This window comes from Delphinapterus leucas, chromosome 3 (genome assembly GCF_059928025.1).
Source record: "Delphinapterus leucas isolate spDelLeu-1000000601 "Yukka" chromosome 3, BTC_Dleu_Yukka2, whole genome shotgun sequence".
Lineage (NCBI taxonomy): Eukaryota > Metazoa > Chordata > Mammalia > Artiodactyla > Monodontidae > Delphinapterus > Delphinapterus leucas.
In genome coordinates, this window is record NC_143131.1 from 54,779,643 (window position 1) to 54,797,570 (window position 17,928).

The 17,928-nt window shown below is 38.9% G+C and overlaps 1 protein-coding gene across 9 annotated transcripts in view; it reads left to right on the forward strand.

The window, feature by feature from the left end:
- Positions 1-17,928, forward strand: part of MAST4 (microtubule associated serine/threonine kinase family member 4) — a 569,622-nt gene that overhangs the window by 315,435 nt on the left and 236,259 nt on the right. The window lies entirely within an intron of this gene.

Sequence of the window (17,928 nt, forward strand, 5' to 3'; positions counted from 1 at the left end):
TCTGTTGGTTTCAAAACAGTTTTTTTTGGTTTTTGGTTGGTTTTGTTTTGTTTTGCTAAAGAGAAGGGATGCTTTCAATAGTGTGTGGCGCTATAAAGAGATGAACAGAACGGAAGGAACTTCTGCTGGCCAGTAGTGGAAATTTAAGTGACAGAGGTAATGCTAATTATGAGCCTTTGAACAAGCTTATAATTACCATTAAGTTTATTGAATATATCTTCCAATAACCTATAATGGAAAGGAATCTGAAAAAGAATTTATGTGTATGTTTACATATATATGCATATATATATAAACGGAATCACTTTGCTGTACACCTGAAACTAACACAATATTGTAAATCAACTATAATTTTTAAAAAAAGATATAGAGTATATTTTAAATATAATTCTGTGTGTGTGTAAATTCTGTATTGTTAATTATAAAGTTGTTTTTAAGTATATGTAGGCTATCACAGGAACTTAAAATCACAGTAAGTAAACAACAAATAAGGATATCATAAGATTAATAATAAAGGAATGTTTCTTTTATAATATGCCAAATATTTAAGCCTTTAATTTGCTCCAGGGCTGCCCAAGCTTAGACTCTGGAAGATAGAATTGTTTAAATTAGAATGGAGAACTTCTCCTTTTTCGTAAAACAAACAAAACCATTTGTGACCAGGGGTTGGAGTGGCTATAGTAGAGTCCACAGGCAATAAACAAGAGTTTTTTGTTTTTGAAGCTAGAAGAACTCTAGTTGCCACAAGTGTGCCATCATAGCCAAAAAGTCACTGTGATTTCAAGGACTTGAAGTGATAAACTGGGAAGATGTAAGCGCTAGAATAATTAAAATAGTGTTCACGGGACTTAAGGAATGAGGAAGGAAATGCCCCACAACTGAAGCACTGGGTAAAAATAATCATATGTGTGGATTTAAGTGAATCAACTAAAGTTATGTTCAGCCTGTCCACCTTACGTGAAGATACTAAGCAAGTGATGGTATTACTGTGATGGCCAAAGAACAATGATGTACCTCCAAAAATATTTCAGGTATTATGTTCAAAGCAATATTCCTTAGGGCCAGAACCCACCTTAATTCATAGGTATTCTTAATCTAGATCAAACTGAAGTGAAATGACCTTATGTGACATTGTACTTTTAAAAGATGAAAAAAGTCTTACAACTAAAAATTAAAACTGAATCAAGGTAAATATTTTGCACACATTAATTATCAATTTAAGATTTGTAAATGTTACAAATGGCCACAGTAAAATGTAACTTCACTTAATACTGTTCTAATTTAATACGATTCTCTTGTTCTTGTTAAAATGTTACCCTTGTTAAATACTACCTTCCTATGAGTGATACTATCTTAAATTGTCTCAAAATACAATATCACCAGTTTCCTATCTTTATTTTGCCTTAATTCACTGTTAGAATATGTTAAGCCTCCAACATGTAAGAGGTAGAACAAAATATTGCTGCAGCAGATCAAATGCAAGGATGAGACTTCTTCTATATTGCTTCGCCTTGAACAGGTCTGTTGCAAGTCAGGTGTATTATCACCAGAGAAGATAAGGTTCCTTTGGAATGAAGACCCACCCTGTCCCTGGGCTCATTGCAGAAATTATAAATCAACTGTAATTGTGACCTAAGCACTTGTCCTTTTTGCTGTCAGGTCTTCTGGCCATTAAGAAATGTGTTGAGACTGCTCCATTTATTTGCATGAAGCATTGGGTCAGTAGTCAATGACCCTCATTCCTCAAAAGAGAGATAACTGCTTCTTTTGAGAAACCTATTGTGAGCTGGTGACATGAACCTCCAGCTGCATTTAGCTTCCAGGTTGGTTATGTCAGAGGATAACTTTTTTAAATGGTACATTAAATCTGGGTGCTAGTTATTAATCCCCATAGTATTTTTATACATCTAAATGTTGATGTGTCAGTCTCCTAGAGTTTTGTAGTTTCTGCTAGCATTTAAATTCTGATGAATGAAATAACTCTTTGTAAAAAAAAAAAGGAAAGAAAAAAATAAAATACGATTGGTCCCTTCTCCTAGTATTGGATTTGTTAAAAGCCAGCTCACTGTTTCTTAAAAAGGGATAGGACTATTGAAATGTATGAATAGAAAACTTCAAAAGTGAACCTGTCAAAGCAATAGAAAGTAAAGATATTTTAAATACAATTGCAGTTGTATTCAGTAGTGAGAAAAAAAGTCAAAGCATTTCTCCTTAATGCCAAACTGAGGTGTGGAACATTTTATGAGAATGAGTAGAATATTCATAGGAAGGTGGGCACCTCAGCGTTCTCCAATTTAGGACGGCTCATGTCTGCCAACCTCCCATTTATCTGACCAGGTTTCCACTAGCTCTGTTGAGACCCCTTCATTTTCATCTTCTTAGACACCCCGCCATGGAGCATAAGATCACATTTGTAGGGACACTGTGACTGAACAAACACTTTATTTTACATGGTGCTTTCAGAAGAATTCTTTTATGTCCTAGATGGCTAGGCTCCTTGGATGTCTGAACAATGAAGAATCGGAGCAAGAAATTTCTACACCAGAACCCTGGGAGCTTAACACACTTTGAAGTGGATTTCTCCCCTTTCTGGGGCCGCAGTAAAAAGTGAGGGTTTTTCATAGTCCTTGCATTGATGTCTGCAAAGCCAGATGGCTTTGTAAAATGAGCCCCAAAGCAGTATAACTGATTAAAAGAAATGCCAGGTAGTTGAAGGCTTTCCTACCCATTGTGAGCCTGGCAGAAAGAATTGTCCTCTTGGGTTCCATTAATATTGGGGAATCGCACTCTCCGTCTTTAGGGGTCAGCCAGTGACAATCGAGACAGGTGTTGGCAGCAGGAGCCTTCAAAATGAAGGCTGAAAATAATCTCTCGAGCCAGCCTCTGGGAGGACTGCCTCCAAAAGAAATGACGCTGGCCAGTGAGGGAAGTAGGTGCTTGAGGGTTGTAGGTACTTTCAAAGGTTGTGGCTCACGTATTTCAAGTTATCCTCTCATTCTTGGCTTCTTTTGGTTGTGTTCCTAGAACTGCATCCTCCTGAGAGCCCCAAAGCTTCCATCGCCTCACACCTGGGGGCGACTCCCACTCATCTGTCTTCTCTGTAGAGTGTAAATGACTCTTGAGGATGCCCAAGCTCTTGCTTTTTTTGTTGCCCATATAGAAATCATTCTGCCCGTGTTTGTAACCCAGACCACTGACCTTAACCTAAGAACACAGTCATATATTTCAAGTTGCTTGCAGCAGGGGGAGGGGGGTGCTGATGAAACTTGGCCTTGCAGGCAGAGGAATTCATAGACGTAACAAATTGTTCTCTGGCTTCATAACCTACCACTTGATTATTGGGAAATGGGTTTCAGAGCAGAAGGAAGGAAAAGCGCATCTTAAGGTAAGCCTTAAAAGCCTGTCGTAAAAGAGGTAGCTGGCCCTGAGTTCAGTTGTGTTTCTATCATCAGGAAATACTTTACTCCTGCAGTGTAAGTCATATGAAAGAGATTTAAAAACCAAGCCCCCTTGCTCTCCTTTTTCTACCTGTTACCATGTCCTTTCATTTACTCATCAGACTTGGTGCTGATCTGCTCACAGAGTAGCAGTAGGGGAGAACCAGGGACCTGTGTTCCGCTGAAATAGCTAATTTCAGAAGAGTTTGTACATTCTGACGTCTCTGAACCTATATGGATCCTTTCAAAGAGGGAAATAATTCAGTCTAGGAGGCATTTCCGAGACTTGTTGTTGGAGAATGATGATATGTGGTCTATTATTGTGGTCTATTTTTTGAGTAATAATGTAGGATTTATAGTATCTTATTAAGTTAGGGCTAATTGACCTTTGTAGAAAATAATAATTTAAGCAATACTTCTATCAATCACACAGGGAATCATTGTGGAAGAACTAGTAAACACAGGAAAAAATGCATTCAAAATTTCCCTATATCTTATCACTTAGAGAAAAGACACTTTAAAAAAGCAGAGCATTTAGCTTTCACTTGTGTCTTTTGATGCATTAAATACTTTTTCCTTCGGGTATTTTCAGTATTGTAGTCATGTAGCATTTAAGAAATGGGGTAGCATTTTATTTTACTGTGAGAATTCTTAGATCATAAAGCATTGATCATTTTTCCTGATTATTTCCATTGTAGAAAAATAGAGAAGTATGAAGAAGAAAAGTTCTCATCCAGAATCTCACCTTGTGGAGAGAGTCCCCATCAGCATTTTAGTGTATTTTAGGCTTTCTTCTAAATCCTCATTCTTTGATGCTTATTGATTCTTGGAGTCCATTTTCTTTCCAGCTAGGAAGTATTTCTGGAGCAGACCAGTCATATGTGAGCTGAGTGCCCTGCTTGCCCACAAAATTCGCTGTGTCTTCCAACGGAAACAGCCAGGAGAACTAAGTGCTGGGCTGTTTCTAATGGTCATGTATCATTGTTTAGGTTCCTGACCCACTTCCTTACTTCCAGTAATTCGTTTTATAAAATTCCAAATATTAACTTTTTTTTCTACAGCTGTTGGCGATATTTGTTTAGGTTCAGAAAAGTTCTTACTTTTTATGTGTGGGAAATCACTCTGAACAGCACATTTTCATAGGTTCCACTAGTCAACAAAGAGATGCTATATTCATTTAGGGAATAGAACAGATTTTCTTTGCTTGGCTTTAACACTTGGGGTTTTATAAGATTTCCTCAGAAACCAGCACTGTGGCCATTCTTATCCAAGTTGTGATTTGTAGAGTGATTTATTGATCAGGGAGGGTTTCCCAGAGCTCCTCAGAATATGGCATTAGTGTAACTTTGCACATGCTGTCCTGCTGGGGTAGAGGTTCCCTAGGGCCAGGGAGTTTTGTTCCCTGCTATATCCTCCATGCCTAGAACGATGCCTGGCATGTAACAGTTGTTTCATAAATATTTTTATGTGTGTTTTAAAATCATGTACCTCCCTTACTGTTTAATACTCATGGACTAACCCATTAGTTAGTTGACTAAGCAATTATTGTATTCCTACATTAAGTTGTTCCAACTTCCAATAAGAATATGCTAGGCTCCAAATATGGTGGTAGATGTTGGGTCCTCCACTTAATGTATTTGAGTCTAGTGCAATTTTATTTTATTGTTTGTGTTTGTCTTTTATGAAAACAGGTAAGAGTGATGGATTCATTACTGATAAATGTTTTCATGTTTTTCCAGTTCTCTGTATAAAGGAGTGCAATTGTTCTTCTCCTGAATTCTAATTTGTTTGTTTTGGTTTGTTAGAGAATTTTGAGTGTAGGTGAAACAGGCTTCCATTTACCAATTCGAATTGAGGAGTGCCAGAAATAGATAACTATTCAAAGTGTACTTCCTCTTGGTCTGGCTTGAATTCCCTATATCACAGCTTTATTGAGGGGAGAGGGGAGGTAATGCAGTAAATAAAATAGATATTTGTTGGCAGGAATCAGATTAAGCTATTGACAGTTGTGATCCCCATGGTTTGAGTACATTTATCTGATAATTAGTCTTTTTCTAGATGAGGGAAAGAAAGGAAAGAGACAGTTTAAAAAAAAAAAAAGAAGTAACCAGTGGGACTGTGACCAAGGAGCCCTCTGATTTTAGGAGGGTTGTTTTTGTAGTAAAAGTATAAAGGCTTGCATGAGAATAAGAAACACGAAATTCATGTTGGTGGTTACCTCTGGGAAGAGAGAGGGGAACTGAGATCAGGAAGGGGTGCTGGGGGTTTCAGGGGTGTTTGATTTATCAAGTTGATTAGGTGATATTCAGGTGATATAGATGTTCATTCTGTTATTCCTTTCATAGATTTTTTTATTAAAAACAGTAAAAGATAGAGAGTGGCTATGCATAGAAGGGAGATTTCCCCCAGGTCACTTGTATCATTGAAAGATTTAGCTTTCTTCACAGCTTTTTCAGCCCCTGCCATTCCCAGCGTCTTCCGGACAGATCCTGTGGTGAAAAGGCCAGGAGAGGGAAAGAAAAGACAGGTGTTACGGAAGCAGAGAAACGTGTTTGAGAGATCTTGACAAGCAGAGTAGGCTGAGATGGTTGAATCCTCAGAAGTGAGTGACTGCAATGCCTCTTGCTGCTTGATCCTTTCCCCTCACTTTGCTTTGGCTCAGACCGTTGTTTCTACATTAAGCCAGAGGCAGTTGCATCTCCAGGCAGCTCTGTCATGGGCACAGACTTTGAAACACAGGTCCTCTGTTTAGCAGCGCCTGACTTCACATTATCTTGCATAGTGGTGAATGATCCTTGTTGGGAGTGGGGAGACCCTATTAGGGGGGGAATACTCACTCTTACCCCAGCCGTCAGTGAGTATTCCTGGAACCCGCAGGGCTGGAGCCCCAAGTATGTAAATGATGGTGGCTGAAAACTAAGGCCTTGAGAGGCCACTTGAGGCCCACACAGGAGGTGGATGCTTGAGAGAAAGGAAGCATTGTGCCTGGGCCAGCAAGGCGGGTGAAGATGCTTCAGCCACGCCACGTAATGAGTCTGCTAAGGCTGCCCTAACGAAGTGCCACAAACTGGGTGGCTTAAACAACAGAAACTTTTAGTTGCGGAAGCTAGGAGTGCCAGATCAAGGCGTTGACAGGGTTGGTTTTTCATGAGAGCTGTGAGGGAGAATCCGTCCCAGGCCTTTGTCCTAGCTTCTAGTGGTTTCTGATGCTTTAGTGCTCCTTGGCTTGTACATGCATGGCTCCCATCTCTGCCTGAACCCTCACATTGGCACTTCCCCCCTGTGCGCATGACTTCCTGTGTCCCCATTCTATAAGGACACAGTCACATTGAATTAGAACCCTCCCTAATGACCTCATCTTAACTGGATCGTTGGCAAAGATTCTATTTCCAAATCAGGTCACATTCAGAGGGGCTGGTGGTTAGGACTTCAGCATCTTTGGGGGGACACAGTTTAATGCATAGTGCCCCTCCATTCTCATCCTCACTGCTCACATCCGGAAGGTGGATTCTACCTGTCATCTTAAGCTTGTTGCGGCCTGTGCAATGTCTCCTCGTTTTCTCACTAATTCCTCTGAATGGGCTCCATAGCCCTGCTGCTAGAGAGAAGGGACTGTGGAAAAACACAGGGATAAGACAAGTTACTTGTGAGGGAGAGAGCAATTGAAAGGAGCATTTGCCAGAGAACAAAGCCAGGAAGAAGTAGGAGTTGCTCCTTGCTACTGTTTTCTTTTTCCTTCTATTCAGGCTCTTCTGCACACCTCATTAGAGCAAAGACTAATCTGTCAAAATCCAATCAATTCCACTTTAGTTGATGGCCAATGAATACTGTTTCTACTACATTACCTGTGAAATAGGCCTTTGTGGTGAAGCCTGGAAACCTCCCTCACTGTTTATAACATTGTTTCTCTGAGAATGCGGTCTGGTGTCTCAACCTTACAGATGCCCCTTCAGAGCACAGCCTAGAGTGTTGTTGAGATGAGCTGGGGAAACGGAGCTGCCCATGACTAGACGTCATGGCAGCTTTCTCCCTCCCATGTCAGGGTGCTTGGGGGGCGATGCAGAGGGGCACTCTGAGCAAGGGTGCTCTTCCCTGCTGGAAGGCTGTCGCCCCACTTGGCAGTGGTGTCCCTTTGGTAAACAAGGCTGGACCTTCATGTGCCTCAAGGATTCTCCTGGGAACTGGGCTCATGCCCAGAACTAACACCAGCTAGGGCACCAGCAGAGACATCCAGTTGTATCTCCAGTATCCTGGATCCCCCTTCTGCTTTACTGATAAAAGTAATTTTTGTCAGGGTGGTAAAGCGCTCAATTAAGAGAATATACTTACAAGCCACCTTCCCTCACACCTTCCCTCATATGCTATTATGCTTTGGCCAGTGAGATCTAAGCAGACGTTACTTGGGAGATAGACGGCTGGTGAGGATCCTTTTTCTTTTCTTCTACTTCCTTCTTTCTGTGTGGAGTGGGTTTGTGTTGGTCAGGGTTCCAACAGCCATATTGGTCCATGAGGTAGAACGTGAGGGTAGACCACCTATTAAGGATGATGAAACTGAAAGGTAGAAGTAGTTTAATCTGATGATTTGGTAGTCATCACATCAGCTGTGGATTTCCTGCTTCTGAACCTTTTTTTACGTGAGCAAGCAATACACTATTTTGCTCAAGCCACACATTTGGGTGCAGCTGTAGCTACACAGTATCCTAAGTGATGCAGAGACCCTCTCCACAGAAACCCCCCATCACTGCTCTTTAAAGTGTATCAGAAAGGAAAGGTTGGTCCAAGGATAATGAAGAAAAGAGAATTTCCTTCTAAGACCTAAAGAAGAACTAGTCTGCTGTGCCCCTGACATCTTTTCCCCAAAGCATCTTTTATGTGAGCTGAAGACTCTGAAACTGTGCCCCCCTTTAATCGCTCCCTTATTGATTCACAACTCTCTTTCCTGATACCATAGGTGGTGTTAGTCGTTACCATTTTCTGCCCGCTAACATGTAGCTTCAGCAGCAACGCCATCTTGGTAGCAAAACACTGTTTTGAGTACTTCATTGCTTTTTACCATTGTTTCAGAAAGTTGACTCGAAAACAGAGCCAGGAACGTGCTGATATCGGTGATAAGATGTGTAGCGCCCATGAGCTTAATGCAGCTGACACCAGAGGGAAATTATTTGTCTTCCAAAAAAGGACTAATACTTAGCTTCAATCAGACGTTCATTGTTCTTAGGCCAGTGGTGTACGTATTTGACTGTGAGTGAAAAGAACAGAATTAAAGGATGTGGATTTGACACATAGCAATGTGTCACAGATTGACATAGATTTGACATATAGCAAAGAAGAATAATTAGGAACTTTGGATTAAAAAAGTCCTGATTATATATTTGACTCTTTAACATGTTTTCAGCGGTGTGTGAAGCAGGAAAGTAGAAAAGTGCCTTTATATGGGGATTCGCTATCTATTTAGCATCTGATTCTGTGATGTAATGTAGGGAATTGGGAGGAAAGGAGGATGAGTGAGGCTGCTTCAGGACTGCACTTGTGGACCTGAAGGAAGGAGAAGCTAAGGTTTATAAAACTGCTGGGGCAGGACTGAGGTTATGTACTTGGTGTTGAGCTGGGAACCCACTCCACACACTCCAAAGCTTTCTTTATCCATCTTGAGCTACTTTTGTTTCTCTGCATTTCCAGATTCACAGCTAGCCCCTAGAGATGAACATTTTCATGGAGGTCCAGATTTAAGGGAAATATAGCTTCTTAGGATTTATTTTATCTATGACAAGCAGACGTCATTTTCTAAGTGTCTCATTTAACGTCACGATGGTGTGAGATCCTAAAAGGTATCTATTGCTTGAGGAACTTAGAAGGCAATTACTGCCATCCATTTATACCTACTTAAAAGTGTATGAAATGTATTTTCTCATGGAGTATGCTTTTCCTTATTTTATTTTTAAGGGGTTTCAAATATTTACCAAGGCTTTTAAAGGTTCACTCCTATCCTCAGTTCCCCTTACTGTATTTTTGCCCACAAACTGTTGATTTCATCAGTTTTCTTGGTGTTTATCAGGATCCTAACTCTTGAGGTGGGAGAGGAATTTCTGCATTGTTTTTGGATAAGTATTATTTCTTTAGCTAGCTAGCGAGGTTGGGGGAGTGGTGAAGTTCGTGAAAGGAGCCCCGCTAACTCTGATTCAAACAGTTTTCTTACCGCATTCCTGATGAAGTGATAGTTGTCACTTGTACATAAAATAGGATTGGGCATGACATTACACTGGATTTCATTTATTAACTTCTAGCTGTTAATCTGAAGCAATCTAGAAAGTTTGAAAATTATTTGTGTTTTATTTATCCATATTGTCCCTGGCCTCCATCACCAAAAATATTCAGATTATATTGAAGGCAGTGTTGCTGCCAGGAAGGCGTGTGTATATTAAGATACTGTAAAAAAGGGACAGCATCCAGTTTCTCAAATGCAGGACTCTAGTGACTTCCCACTGAAATTCCAGCCATTATGGGAATACTGACACATGGTGATCCTGTCAGATGGTATCACAGGTGTTTAAAAGACATCTTGGAAGCAGCCCTGAGTCCATGTTATCTTCATAAAATTATGGAAACACTATAAAATGAGGTTAGTATCCAGCATTCTTTTTTTTTTCTTCAAGGGTGGTGATGGTACGGAGACTATCTTCAAATAATAACCAGCTGGTGAGAAATGGAACACACTGACTGCCTTCCACTAACTATCCCTTCTGAATTGCTGTACATAAAATCGTAATCAGTGAGAGCTTTTTATAGATGGGTCTGTTTGTCACACTTCAATTACCTGAGAGGTTTCTGGAGATGAGTAGGTAAGAAGTCTTCATCAGGAAAAGCTCTGTCACATTTACTGGGAAAGATGACAGAACCTCATCAGCTTTATAAGAGATTGGCCTTTTCGCTGGGAATTCTTGGGACTGGAAAGAGGGGTTCAAGCCTAGAAATGAATGTCTTGTTTTAACCTCTAGTTTGCTCACTCAGATAGTAATTCCATAGGATACATTTTCCATAGAAGACTTTATTCTCATAGCTGGATAGTGTGATTTCAGAACTAGAGGTGACCGAGAACTCTAGGCCACCCTGCAGGTTGTGCATTTCAAGAAATAATGTAGTTTGTTTTCTCGTGAAAATAAAAAGGAAAATGTGGAGAAAAAAAGAGATGAAATAAACTTGTGTTGAAATTGTGCTTGCACTTTGAATTAAGTTCCCTGCATGGCTGGTTCTTATTTATGACGAGAAATGATGAAACCTTGATCTGAAAGCTGCAGTACAAACTGAATAGGCAATGAAGGATTTTTCCATTTGGGGGTTGATAATTAGCTATGCACGGGTCATGGGTTGACAATTAGTTCTGTTCCTCAGAGCATGTCTGCAACCTTTGATATCTACTTAAGCTATGTAAGTAATTTGCACAGTTTTTATTATGATTTTTCTGTTAATCTTTGATAGAGTGAAATTTGATATTTTCTCTATGACAAACCATGAAATTTAGTAATTAAATCCTTTTATTTATTCAAAGTCTGCACTTGGTTAAAATAAATTTCACCAAAACATTGTGTTGGGTTTTCAAAGTATTACTTAGTGGTTCTTTTTTTTTTTTCTTTTTTTCATACTGAAATTTTTATTATGAATTTTTTTTTTACATCTTTATTGGAGTATAATTGCTTTACAATGGTGTGTTAGTTTCTGCTTTATAACAAAGTGACTCAGCTATACATATACATATGTTCCCATATCTCTTCCTCCTTGCATCTCCCTCCCTCCCACCCTCCCTATCCCACCCCTCCAGGCGGTCACAGAGCACCGAGCCAATATCTCTGTGCCATGCGGCTGCTTCCCACTAGCTATCTACCTTACGTTTGGTAGTGTATATATGTCCATGCCTCTCTCTCGCTTTGTCACAGCTTACCCTTCCCCCTCCACATATCCACAAGTCCATTCTCTAGTAGGTCTGTGTCTTTATTCCTGTCTTACCCTTAGGTTCTTCATGACATTTTTTTTTCTTAAATTCCATATATATGTGTTAGCATACGGTATTTGTCTTTCTCTTTCTGACTTACTTCACTCTGTATGACAGACTCTAGGTCCATCCACCTCATTACAAATAGCTCAATTTCGTTTCTTTTTATGGCTGAGTAATATTCCATTATATATATGTGCCACATCTTCTTTATCCATTCATCCGATGATGGACACTTAGGTTGTTTCCATCTCCAGGCTATTGTAAATAGAGCTGCAATGAACATTTTGGTACATGACTCTTTTTGAATTATGGTTTTCGCAGGGTATATGCCCAGTAGTGGGATTTCTGGGTCATATGGTAGTTCTATTTTTAGTTTTTTAAGGAACCTCCATACTGTTCTCCACAGTGGCTGTACCAATTCACATTCCCACCAACAGTGCAAGAGGGTTCCCTTTTCTCCACACCCTCTCCAGCATTTATTGTTTCTAGATTTTTTGATGATGGCCATTCTGACTGGTGTGAGATGATATCTCATTGTAGTTTTGATTTGCATTTCTCTAATGATTAATGATGTTGAGCATTCTTTCATGTGTTTGTTGGCAGGCTGTATATCTTCTTTGGAGAAATGTATGTTTAGGTCTTCTGCCCATTTTTGGATTGGGTTGTTTGTTTTTTTGTTATTGAGCTGCATGAGCTGCTTATAAATTTTGGAGATTAATCCCTTGTCAGTTGCTTCATTTGCAAATATTTTCTCCCATTCTGAGATTGTCTTTTGTTCTTGTTTATGGTTTCCTTTTCTGTGCAAAAGCTTTGAAGTTTCATTTGGTCCCATTTGTTTATTTTTGTTTTTATTTTCATTTCTCTAGGAGGTGGGTCAAAAAGGAATTTGCTGTGATTTATGTTATAGAGTGTTCTGCCTATGTTTTCCTCTAAGAGTTTAATAGTTTCTGGCCTTACATTTAGGCCTTTAATCCATTTTGAGCTTATTTTTGTGTATGATGTTAGGGAGTGATCTAATCTCATACTTTTGCATGTACCTGTCCAATTTTCCCAGCACCACTTATTGAAGAGGCAGTCCTTTCTCCACTGTACATTCCGGCCTCCTTTATCAAAGATAAGGTGACCATATGTGCGTGGGTTTATCTCTGGGCTTTCTATCCTGTTCCATTGATCTATATTTCTGTTTTTGTGCCAGTACCATCCTGTCTTGATTACTGTAGCTTTGCAGTATAGTCTGAAGTCATGGAGCCTGATTCCTCCAGATACGTTTTTCGTTCTCAAGATTGCTTTGGCTATTCGGGGTCTTTTGTGTTTCCATACAAATTGTGAAATTTTTTGTTCTAGTTCTGTGAAAAATGCCAGTGGTAGTTTGATAGGGATTGCATTGAATCTGTAGATTGCTTTGGGTAGTAGAGTCATTTTCACAATGTTGATTCTTCCAATCCAAGAACATGGTATATCTCTCCATCTATTTGTATCATCTTTAATTTCTTTCATCAGTGTCTTATAATTTTCTGCATACAGGTCTTTTGTCTCCTTAGGTAGATTTATTCCGAGATATTTTATTCTTTTTGTTGCAGTGGTAAATGGGAGTGTTTTCTTGATTTCACTTTCAGATTTTTCATCATTACTGTATAGGAATGGAAGAGATTTCTGGGCATTAATTTTGTATCCTGGTACTTTACCAAATTCATTGATTAGCTCTAGTAGTTTTCTGGTAGCATCTTTAGGATTCTATATGTATAGTATCATGTCATCTGCAAACAGTGACAGCTTTACTTCTCCTTTTCTGATTTGTATTCCTTTTATTTCCTTTTCTTCTCTGATTGCTGTGGCTAAAGCTTGCAAAACTGTGTTGAATAAGAGTGGTGAGAGTGGGCAACCTTGTCTTGTTCCTGATCTTAGTGGAAATGCTTTCAGTTTTTCACCATTGAGGATGATGTTGGCTGTGGGTTTGTCATACATGGCCTTTATTATGTTGAGGAAAGTGCCCTCTATGCCTACTTTTTGCAGGGTTTTTATCATAAATGGGTGTTGAATTTTGTCAAAAGCTTTCTCTGCATCTATTGAGATGATATGGTTTTTCTCCTTCAATTTGTTAATATGGTTTATCACATCGATTGATTTGTGTATATTGAAGAATCCTTGCATTCCTGGAATAAACCCCACTTGATCGTGGTGTATGATCCTTTTAATGTGCTGTTGGATTCTGTTTGCTAGTATTTTGTTGAGGATTTTTGCATCTATGTTCATCAGTGATATTGGCCTGTAGTTTTTTTTCTTTGTGACATCCTTGTCTGGTTTTGGTATCAAGGTGATGGTGGCCTCGTAGAATGAGTTTGGTAGTTCCTCCCTCTGCTATATTTTGGAAGAGCTTGAGAAGGATGGGTGTGAGCTCTTCTCTAAATGTTTGATAGAATTCGCCTGTGAAGCCATCTGGTCCTGGGCTTTTGTTTGTTGGAAGATTTTTAATCACAGTTTCAATTTCAGTGCTTGTGATTGGTCTGTTCATATTTTCTATTTCTTCCTGATTCAGTCTTGGCAGGTTGTGCATTTCTTCCAGGTTGTCCATTTTATTGGCATAGAGTTGCTTGTAGTAATCTCTCATGATCTTTTTATTTTCAGTGTCAGTTGTTACTTCTCCTTTTTCATTTCTAATTCTATTGATTTGAGTCTTCTCCCTTTTTTTCTTGATGAGTCTGGCGAATGGTTTATCTATTTTGTTTATCTTATCAAAGAACCAGCTTTTAGTTTTAATGATCTTTGCTATCGTTTCCTTCATTTTTTTTTCATTTATTTCTGATCTGCTCTTTATGATTTCTTTCCTGCCGCTAACTTTGGGGGTTTTTTGTTCTTCTTTCTCTAATTGCTTTAGGTGCAAGGTTAGGTTGTTTATTCGAGATGTTTCCTGTTTCTTAAGGTAGGATTGTATTGCTATAAACTTCCCTCTTAGAACTGCTTTTGCTGCATCCCATAGGTTTTGGGTCGTCGTGTCTCCATTGTCATTTGTTTCTAGGTATTTTTTAATTTCCTCTTTGATTTCTTCAGTGATCACTTCATTATTAAGTAGTGTATTGTTTAGCCTCCATGTGTTTGTATTTTTTACAGATCTTTTCCTGTAATTGATATCTAGCCTCATAGCGTTGTGGTCGGAAAATATACTTGATACAATTTCAATTTTCTTAAATTTACCAAGGCTTGATTTGTGACCCAAGATATGATCTATCCTGGAGAATGTTCCATGAGCACTTGAGAAAAATGTGTATTCTGTTGTTTTTGGATGGAATGTCCTATAAATACCAGTTCAGTCCATCTTGTTTAATGTATCATTTAAAGCTTGTGTTTCCTTATTTATTTTCATTTTGGATGATCTGTCCATGGGTGAAAGTGGGGTGTTAAAGTCCCCTACTATGAATGTGTTACTTTCGATTTCCCCTTTTATGGCTGTTAGTATTTGCCTTATGTATTGAGGTGCTTCTGTGTTGGGTACATAAATATTTACAATTGTTATATCTTCTTCTTGGATCGATCCCTTGATCATTATGTAGTGTCCTTCTTTGTCTCTTCTAATAGCCTTTATTTTAAAGTCTATTTTGTCTGATATGAGAATTGCTACTCCAGCTTTCTTTTGGTTTCCATTTGCATGGAATATCTTTTTCCATCCCTTTACTTTCAGTCTGTATGTGTCTCTAGGTCCGAAGTGGGTCTCTTGTAGACAGCATATATATGGGTCTTGTTTTTGTATCCATTCAGCCAATCTGTGTCTTTTGGTGGGAGCATTTAGTCCATTTTCATTTAAGGTAATTATCGATATGTATGTTCCTATTCCCATTTTCGTAATTGTTTTGGGTTCGTTATTGTAGGTCTTTTCCTTCTCTTGTGTTTCTTGCCTAGAGAAGTTCCTTTAGCATTTGTTGTAAAGCTGGTTTGGTGGTGCTGAACTCTCTCAGCTTTTGCTTGTCTAAAGGTTTTAATTTCTCCATCAAATCTGAATGAGATCCTTGCTGGGTAGAGTAATCTTGGTTGCAGGTTTTTCTCCTTCATCACTTTAAATATGTCCTGCCAGTCCCTTCTGGCTTGCAGAGTTTCTGCTGAAAGATCAGCTGTTAACCTTATGGGGATTCCCTTGTGTGTTATTTGTTGTTTTTCCCTTGCTGCTTTTAATATGTTTTCTTTGTATTTAATTTTTGACAGTTTGATTAATATGTGTCTTGGTATATTTCTCCTTGGATTTATCCTGTATGGGACTCTCTGTGCTTCCTGGACTTGATTAACTATTTCCTTTCCCATATTAGGAAAGTTTTCAACTATAATCTCTTCAAATATTTTCTCAGTCCCTTTCTTTTTGTCTTCTTCTTCTGGAACCACTATAATTTGAATGTTGATTTGTTTAATGTTGTCCCAGAGGTCTCTGAGACTATCCTCAGTTCTTTTCATTCTTTTTTCTTTATTCTGCTCTGCAGTAGTCATTTCCACTATTTTATCTTACAGGTCACTTATCTGTTCTTCTGCCTCAGTTATTCTGCTATTGATCCCATCTAGAGTATTTTTAATTCTATTTATTGTGTTGTTCATCATTGATTGTTTCATCTTTATTTCTTCTAGGTCCTTGTTAAATGTTTCTTGCATTTTCTCCATTCTATTTCCAAGATTTTGGATCATCTTTACTATCATTATTCTGAATTCTTTTTCAGGTAGACTGCCGATTTCCTCTTCATTTGTTAGGTCTGATGGGTTTTTATCTTGCTCCTTCATCTGCTGTGTGTTTTTCTGTCTTCTCATTTTGCTTATCTTACCATGTTTGGGGTCTCCTTTTTGCAGGCTGCAGGTTCGTAGTTCCCGTTGTTTCTGGTGTTTGTCCCCAGTGGCTAAGGTTTGTTCAGTGGGTTGTGTAGGCTTCCTGGTGGAGGGGACTAGTGCCTGTGTTCTGGTGGATGAGGCTGGATCTTGTCTTTCTGGTGGGCAGGTCCACGTTTGGTGGTGTGTTTTGGGGTGTCTGTGGACTTATTATGATTGTAGGTAGCCTCTCTACTAATGGGTGGGGTTGTGTTCCTGTCTTGCTAGTTGTTTGGCATAGGGTGTCCAGCACTGTAGCTTGCTGGTCGTTGAGTGAAGCTGGGTGCTGGTGTTGAGATGGAGATCTCGGAGATTTTCACCGTTTGATATTATGTGGAGCTGGGAGGTCTCTTGTGGATCAGTGTTCTGAAGTTGGCTCTCCCACCTCAGAGGCACAGCAGTAACTCCTGGCTGCAGCACCAAGAGCCTTTCATCCACAGAGCTCAGAATAAAAGGGAGAAAAAGTAGAAAGAAAGAATTAGTAGAAGTAGATAGAAGGGGGGGAGGGGGAGAGAGAGAGATAGAGAGAGAAAGAAAGAAAGAAAGAAAGAAAGAGAGAGAAAGAGAGAAAGAAAGGAGGGAGGAAGGAGGGAAAGAAGGAGGGAAGGAAGGGAAAAAAGAAAGAAGATAAAGTAAAATAAAATAAAGATAAAATATAATAAAGTTATTAAAATAAAAAATAATTATTAAAAAATTTAAAAAAACAACCAAAAACGGACGGATAGAACCGTAGGACAAATGGTAGAAGCAAAGCTATACAGACAAAATGTCACACAGAAGCATACACATACACACTCACAAAAAGAGGAAAAGGGGAAAAAATCATAAATCTTGCTCTCTAAGTTCACCTCCTCAATTTGGGATTACTTAGTGGTTCTTTTGCAACCAGTAAACATATCCCTTCGTAATTATTTCTAGTCTGGTAGTTTCATCCTTCAATTCTCATATAAAAATGAATCAAATACATCGGGAAGCCAGAGATTTCTTTGGCCTTTCCGAGCTTAATATGACCAATCCTTTGCATATCCCAAGTTTATTATCATTTATTACTACATTTAACCATCTGTAGATTCTGTCTGTATCTCTTTAGTTGGAGTAAACCAAGTACTTATATTTCTGGTAACTCCTTATGCCTATATTGTACTTATATGCCGCTCTTATGTAGTTAAATTTCTGATGAATAAAAATATTTCAGTGATGATGAGATTTTTTTATTTTTGCTCCTTGAAGGTGAGATCATGAGATTTGGAATTGTATAGACTTGTATTTGAGCAAAATTTCCCCAGCCAAATCTATTAATAATAGTTGTTCCTAATTCTTTTACTGATCTAGCAAGTTATTTTCAATTTTTTTGGTCCCCACTTATTTCTTTCCTGGTTGCGTGTCATCGCCTCATTTCCACTTCCTAATTAAATAGAATAATTTGCCTTTTCTAAATTATTCTTATTCTCTGATTATTTAGGAGTTCTCATCCTAGGAGCTGTGAACAGCTTTCTGGAGTCTATGAACTCCCTGGAGTTATATGTAAACATGTGTGCGTGTGTGTGTTTTCTAATAGCTTTCATCTGATTCTCAAAAGCCTCATTAAGAAGGCTTATTTTGGGAATTCCCTGGTGATCCAGTGGTTAGGACTCCGAGCTTCCACTGTAGGGGGCACAGGTCCGA